The sequence below is a fragment of the Petromyzon marinus genome, chromosome 59 (assembly GCF_048934315.1).
Source record: "Petromyzon marinus isolate PM22_M1 ecotype Great Lakes invasive population chromosome 59, UKy_Petmar_22M1.pri1.0, whole genome shotgun sequence".
NCBI classification, from domain to species: domain Eukaryota; kingdom Metazoa; phylum Chordata; class Hyperoartia; order Petromyzontiformes; family Petromyzontidae; genus Petromyzon; species Petromyzon marinus.
This window is the reverse complement of record NC_133725.1, coordinates 18,524,228-18,532,655: the sequence shown is the minus strand read 5'-3', so window position 1 is coordinate 18,532,655 and position 8,428 is coordinate 18,524,228.

Genomic DNA, 8,428 nt, shown 5'->3' with positions numbered 1-8,428 from the left:
AGACGGGGAGAATTCAATCACATTCATTCGATGCGACGTTTCTTATGGGATTTAATGAGCGACAACATTTTGACCCCAAACCAAGAGGATTCTGGGATGTTTGTGGTTTTTTGGTAATAACTCTGGAAGGAAACGTCGCAGACCGATCAACGTGGTACTCGTACTGCTCGCCTCGTCGAGCGGAATCCAAATATATGAGTGTTTCAGCTATGGGATATGAAATGGACGAGCGACCAATAAAACAACATGTATTATGGGGTTGAATGCTTTTTGCTATTCACAAAATAAAACAAAAGCAGTCATGCAAATATCTGAATTTTCACAGCACAGCAAAATCAGTTCCACCATTCAATTCCGCTCGTCCAGACGGGGAGAATTCAATCACATTCATTCGATGCGACGTTTCTTATGGGATTTAATGAGCGACAACATTTTGACCCCAAACCGAGAGGATTCTGGGATGTTTGTGTTTTTTTGGTAATAACTCTGGAAGAAAACGTCGCAGACCCATCAAGGTGGTACTCGTACTGCTCGCCTCGTCGAGAGGAATCCAAATATATGAATGGTTAAGCTATGGGATTTGAAATGGACTAGCGACCAATAAAACAGCATGTATTATGGGGTTGAATGCTTTTTGTTATTCACAAAATAAAACAAAAGCAGTCATGCAAATATCTGAATTTTCACAGCACAGCAAAATCAGTTGCACCATTCAATTCCGCTCGTCCAGACGGGGAGAATTCAATCACATTCATTCGATGCGACGTTTCTTATGGGATTTAATGAGCGACAACATTTTGACCCCAAACCGAGAGGATTCTGGGATGTTTGTGGTTTTTTGGTAATAACTCTGGAAGGAAACGTCGCAGACCGATCAACGTGGTACTCGTACTGCTCGCCTCGTCGAGCGGAATCCAAATATATGAGTGTTTCAGCTATGGGATATGAAATGGACGAGCGACCAATAAAACAACATGTATTATGGGGTTGAATGCTTTTTGCTATTCACAAAATAAAACAAAAGCAGTCATGCAAACATCTGAATTTTCACAGCACAGCAAAATCAGTTCCACCATTCAATTCCGCTCGTCCAGACGGGGAGAATTCAATCACATTCATTCGATGCGACGTTTCTTATGGGATTTAATGAGCGACAACATTTTGACCCCAAACCGAGAGGATTCTGGGATGTTTGTGTTTTTTTGGTAATAACTCTGGAAGAAAACGTCGCAGACCCATCAAGGTGGTACTCGTACTGCTCGCCTCGTCGAGAGGAATCCAAATATATGAATGGTTAAGCTATGGGATTTGAAATGGACTAGCGACCAATAAAACAGCATGTATTATGGGGTTGAATGCTTTTTGTTATTCACAAAATAAAACAAATGCAGTCATGCAAATATTTGAATTTTCACAGCACAGCAAAATCAGTTGCACCATTCAATTCCGCTCGTCCAGACGGGGAGAATTCAATCACATTTATTCGATGCGACGTTTCTTATGGGATTTAATAAGCGACAACATTTTGACCCCAAACCGAGAGGATTCTGGGATGTTTGTGTTTTTTTGATAATAACTCTGGAAGGAAACGTCGCAGAACCATCAAGGTGGTACTCGTACTGCTCGCCTCGTCGAGACGAATACAAATATATAAATGGTTAAGCTATGTGATATGAAATGGACGAGCGACCAATAAAACAGCATGTATTATGGGGTTGAATGCTTTTTGCTATTCACAAAATAAAACAAAAGCAGTCATGCAAATATCTGAATTTTCACAGCACAGCAAAATCAGTTACACCATTCAATTCCGCTCGTCCAGACGGGGAGAATTCAATCACATTCATTCGATGCGACGTTTCTTATGGGATTTAATAAGCGACACCATTTTGACCCCAAACCGAGAGGATTCTGGGATGTTTGTGGTTTTTTGGTAATAACTCTGGAATGAAACGTCGCAGACCCATCAAGGTGGTACTCGTACTGCTCGCCTCATCGAGAGGAATCCAAATGTATGAGTTGATAAGCTATGGGATATGAAATGGACGAGCGACCAATAAAACAACATGTATTATGGGGTTGAATGCTTTTTGCTATTCACAAAATAAAACAAAGCAGTCATGCAAATATCTGAATTTTCACAGCACAGCAAAATCAGTTGCACCATTCAATTCTGCTCGTCCAGACGGGGAGAATTCAATCACATTCATTCGATGCGACGTTTCTTATGGGATTTAATGAGCGACAACATTTTGACCCCAAACCGAGAGGATTCTGGGATTTTTGTGGTTTTTTGGTAATAACTCTGGAAGGAAACGTCGCAGACCGATCAAGGTGGTACTCGTACTGCTCGCCTCGTCGAGCGGAATCCAAATATATGAGTGTTTCAGCTATGGGATATGAAATGGACGAGCGACCAATAAAACAACATGTATTATGGGGTTGAATGCTTTTTGCTATTCACAAAATAAAACAAAAGCAGTCATGCAAATATCTGCATTTTCACAGCACAGCAAAATCAGTTGCACCATTCAATTCCTCTCGTCCAGACGGGGAGAATTCAATCACATTCATTCGATGCGACGTTTCCTATGGGATTTAATGAGCGACAACATTTTGACCCCAAACCGAGATGATTCTGGGATGTTTGTGTTTTTTTGGTAATAACTCTGGAAGGAAACGTCGCAGACCCATCAAGGTGGTACTCGTACTGCTCGCCTCGTCGAGAGGAATCCAAATATATGAATGGTTAAGCTATGGGATTTGAAATGGACTAGCGACCAATAAAACAGCATGTATTATGGGGTTGAATGCTTTTTGTTATTCACAAAATAAAACAAATGCAGTCATGCAAATATTTGAATTTTCACAGCACAGCAAAATCAGTTGCACCATTCAATTCCGCTCGTCCAGACGGGGAGAATTCAATCACATTTATTCGATGCGACGTTTCTTATGGGATTTAATAAGCGACAACATTTTGACGCCAAACCGAGAGGATTCTGGGATGTTTGTGTTTTTTTGGTAATAACTCTGGAAGGAAACGTCGCAGAACCATCAAGGTGGTACTCGTACTGCTCGCCTCGTCGAGACGAATACAAATATATGAATGGTTAAGCTATGTGATATGAAATGGACGAGCGACCAATAAAACAGCATGTATTATGGTGTTGAATGCTTTTTGCTATTCACAAAATAAAACAAAAGCAGTCATGCAAATATCTGAATTTTCACAGCACAGCAAAATCAGTTACACCATTCAATTCCGCTCGTCCAGACGGGTAGAATTCAATCACATTTATTCGATGCGACGTTTCTTATGGGATTTAATAAGCGACACCATTTTGACCCCAAACCGAGAGGATTCTGGGATGTTTGTGGTTTTTTGGTAATAACTCTGGAATGAAACGTCGCAGACCCATCAAGGTGGTACTCGTACTGCTCGCCTCGTCGAGAGGAATCCAAATATATGAATGGTTAAGCTATGGGATTTGAAATGGACTAGCGACCAATAAAACAGCATGTATTATGGGGTTGAATGCTTTTTGTTATTCACAAAATAAAACAAATGCAGTCATGCAAATATTTGAATTTTCACAGCACAGCAAAATCAGTTGCACCATTCAATTCCGCTCGTCCAGACGGGGAGAATTCAATCACATTTATTCGATGCGACGTTTCTTATGGGATTTAATAAGCGACAACATTTTGACCCCAAACCGAGAGGATTCTGGGATGTTTGTGTTTTTTTGGTAATAACTCTGGAAGGAAACGTCGCAGAACCATCAAGGTGGTACTCGTACTGCTCGCCTCGTCGAGAGGAATCCAAATATATGAATGGTTAAGCTATGTGATATGAAATGGACGAGCGACCAATAAAACAGCATGTATTATGGGGTTGAATGCTTTTTGCTATTCACAAAACAAAACAAAAGCAGTCATGCAAATATCTGAATTTTCACAGCACAGCAAAATCAGTTGCACCATTCAATTCCGCTCGTCCAGACGGGGAGAATTCAATCACATTCATTCGATGGGACGTTTCTTATGGGATTTAATAAGCGACAACATTTTGACCCCAAACCGAGAGGATTCTGGGATGTTTGTGATTTTTTGGTAATAACTCTGGAAGGAAACGTCGCAGACCCATCAAGGTGGTACTCCTACTGCTCGCCTCATCGAGAGGAATCCAAATATATGAGTTGTTAAGCTATGGGATATGAAATGGACGAGCGACCAATAAAACAACATGTATTATGGGGTTGAATGCTTTTTGCTATTCACAAAATAAAACAAAAGCAGTCATGCAAATATCTGAATTTTCACAGCACAGCAAAATCAGTTGCACCATTCAATTCCGCTCGTCCAGACGGGGAGAATTCAATCACATTCATTCGATGCGACGTTTCTTATGGGATTTAATGAGCGACAACATTTTGACCCCAAACCGAGAGGATTCTGAGATGTTTGTGTTTTTTTGGTAATAACTCTGGAAGGAAACGTCGCAGACCCATCAAGGTGGTACTCGTACTGCTCGCCTCGTCGAGAGGAATCCAAATATATGAATGGTTAAGCTATGGGATTTGAAATGGACTAGCGACCAATAAAACAGCATGTATTATGGGGTTGAATGCTTTTTGTTATTCACAAAATAAAACAAATGCAGTCATGCAAATATTTGAATTTTCACAGCACAGCAAAATCAGTTGCACCATTCAATTCCGCTCGTCCAGACGGGGAGAATTCAATCACATTTATTCGATGCGACGTTTCTTATGGGATTTAATAAGCGACACCATTTTGACCCCAAACCGATAGGATTCTGGGATGTTTGTGGTTTTTTGGTAATAACTCTGGAAGGAAACGTCGCAGACCCATCAAGGTGGTACTCGTACTGCTCGCCTCGTCGAGAGGAATCCAAATATATGAATGGTTAAGCTATGTGATATGAAATGGACGAGCGACCAATAAAACAGCATGTATTATGGGGTTGAATGCTTTTTGCTATTCACAAAACAAAACAAAAGCAGTCATGCAAATATCTGAATTTTCACAGCACAGCAAAATCAGTTGCACCATTCAATTCCGCTCGTCCAGACGGGGAGAATTCAATCACATTCATTCGATGGGACGTTTCTTATGGGATTTAATAAGCGACAACATTTTGACCCCAAACCGAGAGGATTCTGGGATGTTTGTGATTTTTTGGTAATAACTCTGGAAGGAAACGTCGCAGACCCATCAAGGTGGTACTCCTACTGCTCGCCTCATCGAGAGGAATCCAAATATATGAGTTGTTAAGCTATGGGATATGAAATGGACGAGCGACCAATAAAACAACATGTATTATGGGGTTGAATGCTTTTTGCTATTCACAAAATAAAACAAAAGCAGTCATGCAAATATCTGAATTTTCACAGCACAGCAAAATCAGTTGCACCATTCAATTCCGCTCGTCCAGACGGGGAGAATTCAATCACATTCATTCGATGCGACGTTTCTTATGGGATTTAATGAGCGACAACATTTTGACCCCAAACCGAGAGGATTCTGAGATGTTTGTGTTTTTTTGGTAATAACTCTGGAAGGAAACGTCGCAGACCCATCAAGGTGGTACTCGTACTGCTCGCCTCGTCGAGAGGAATCCAAATATATGAATGGTTAAGCTATGGGATTTGAAATGGACTAGCGACCAATAAAACAGCATGTATTATGGGGTTGAATGCTTTTTGTTATTCACAAAATAAAACAAATGCAGTCATGCAAATATTTGAATTTTCACAGCACAGCAAAATCAGTTGCACCATTCAATTCCGCTCGTCCAGACGGGGAGAATTCAATCACATTTATTCGATGCGACGTTTCTTATGGGATTTAATAAGCGACACCATTTTGACCCCAAACCGAGAGGATTCTGGGATGTTTGTGGTTTTTTGGTAATAACTCTGGAAGGAAACGTCGCAGACCCATCAAGGTGGTACTCGTACTGCTCGCCTCATCGAGAGGAATCCAAATGTATGAGTTGTTAAGCTATGGGATTTGAAATGGACGAGCGACCAATAAAACAACATGTATTATGGGGTTGAATGCTTTTTGCTATTCACAAAATAAAACAAAGCAGTCATGCAAATATCTGAATTTTCACAGCACAGCAAAATCAGTTGCACCATTCAATTCCGCTCGTCCAGACGGGGAGAATTCAATCACATTCATTCGATGCGACGTTTCTTATGGGATTTAATGAGCGACAACATTTTGACCCCAAACCGAGAGGATTCTGGGATGTTTGTGTTTTTTTGGTAATAACTCTGGAAGGAAACGTCGCAGAACCATCAAGGTGGTACTCGTACTGCTCGCCTCGTCGAGACGAATCCAAATATATGAATGGTTAAGCTATGTGATATGAAATGGACGAGCGACCAATAAAACAGCATGTATTATGGGGTTGAATGCTTTTTGCTATTCACAAAATAAAACAAAAGCAGTCATGCAAATATCTGAATTTTCACAGCACAGCAAAATCAGTTGCACCATTCAATTCCGCTCGTCCAGACGGGGAGAATTCAATCACATTCATTCGATGCGACGTTTCTTATGGGATTTAATGAGCGACAACATTTTGACCCCAAACCGAGAGGATTCTGGGATGTTTGTGGTTTTTTGGTAATAACTCTGGAAGGAAACGTCGCAGACCGATCAACGTGGTACTCGTACTGCTCGCCTCGTCGAGCGGAATCCAAATATATGAGTGTTTCAGCTATGGGATATGAAATGGACGAGCGACCAATAAAACAACATGTATTATGGGGTTGAATGCTTTTTGCTATTCACAAAATAAAACAAAAGCAGTCATGCAAATATCTGAATTTTCACAGCACAGCAAAATCAGTTGCACCATTCAATTCCGCTCGTCCAGACGGGGAGAATTCAATCACATTCATTCGATGCGACGTTTCCTATGGGATTTAATGAGCGACAACATTTTGACCCCAAACCGAGATGATTCTGGGATGTTTGTGTTTTTTTGGTAATAACTCTGGAAGGAAACGTCGCAGACCCATCAAGGTGGTACTCGTACTGCTCGCCTCGTCGAGAGGAATCCAAATATATGAATGGTTAAGCTATGGGATTTGAAATGGACTAGCGACCAATAAAACAGCATGTATTATGGGGTTGAATGCTTTTTGTTATTCACAAAATAAAACAAATGCAGTCATGCAAATATTTGAATTTTCACAGCACAGCAAAATCAGTTGCACCATTCAATTCCGCTCGTCCAGACGGGGAGAATTCAATCACATTTATTCGATGCGACGTTTCTTATGGGATTTAATAAGCGACAACATTTTGACCCCAAACCGAGAGGATTCTGGGATGTTTGTGTTTTTTTGATAATAACTCTGGAAGGAAACGTCGCAGAACCATCAAGGTGGTACTCGTACTGCTCGCCTCGTCGAGACGAATACAAATATATAAATGGTTAAGCTATGTGATATGAAATGGACGAGCGACCAATAAAACAGCATGTATTATGGGGTTGAATGCTTTTTGCTATTCACAAAATAAAACAAAAGCAGTCATGCAAATATCTGAATTTTCACAGCACAGCAAAATCAGTTACACCATTCAATTCCGCTCGTCCAGACGGGGAGAATTCAATCACATTCATTCGATGCGACGTTTCTTATGGGATTTAATAAGCGACACCATTTTGACCCCAAACCGAGAGGATTCTGGGATGTTTGTGGTTTTTTGGTAATAACTCTGGAATGAAACGTCGCAGACCCATCAAGGTGGTACTCGTACTGCTCGCCTCATCGAGAGGAATCCAAATGTATGAGTTGATAAGCTATGGGATATGAAATGGACGAGCGACCAATAAAACAACATGTATTATGGGGTTGAATGCTTTTTGCTATTCACAAAATAAAACAAAGCAGTCATGCAAATATCTGAATTTTCACAGCACAGCAAAATCAGTTGCACCATTCAATTCTGCTCGTCCAGACGGGGAGAATTCAATCACATTTATTCGATGCGACGTTTCTTATGGGATTTAATAAGCGACACCATTTTGACCCCAAACCGAGAGGATTCTGGGATGTTTGTGGTTTTTTGGTAATAACTCTGGAAGGAAACGTCGCAGACCCATCAAGGTGGTACTCGTACTGCTCGCCTCGTCGAGAGGAATCCAAATATATGAATGGTTAAGCTATGTGATATGAAATGGACGAGCGACCAATAAAACAGCATGTATTATGGGGTTGAATGCTTTTTGCTATTCACAAAACAAAACAAAAGCAGTCATGCAAATATCTGAATTTTCACAGCACAGCAAAATCAGTTGCACCATTCAATTCCGCTCGTCCAGACGGGGAGAATTCAATCACATTCATTCGATGGGACGTTTCTTATGGGATTTAATAAG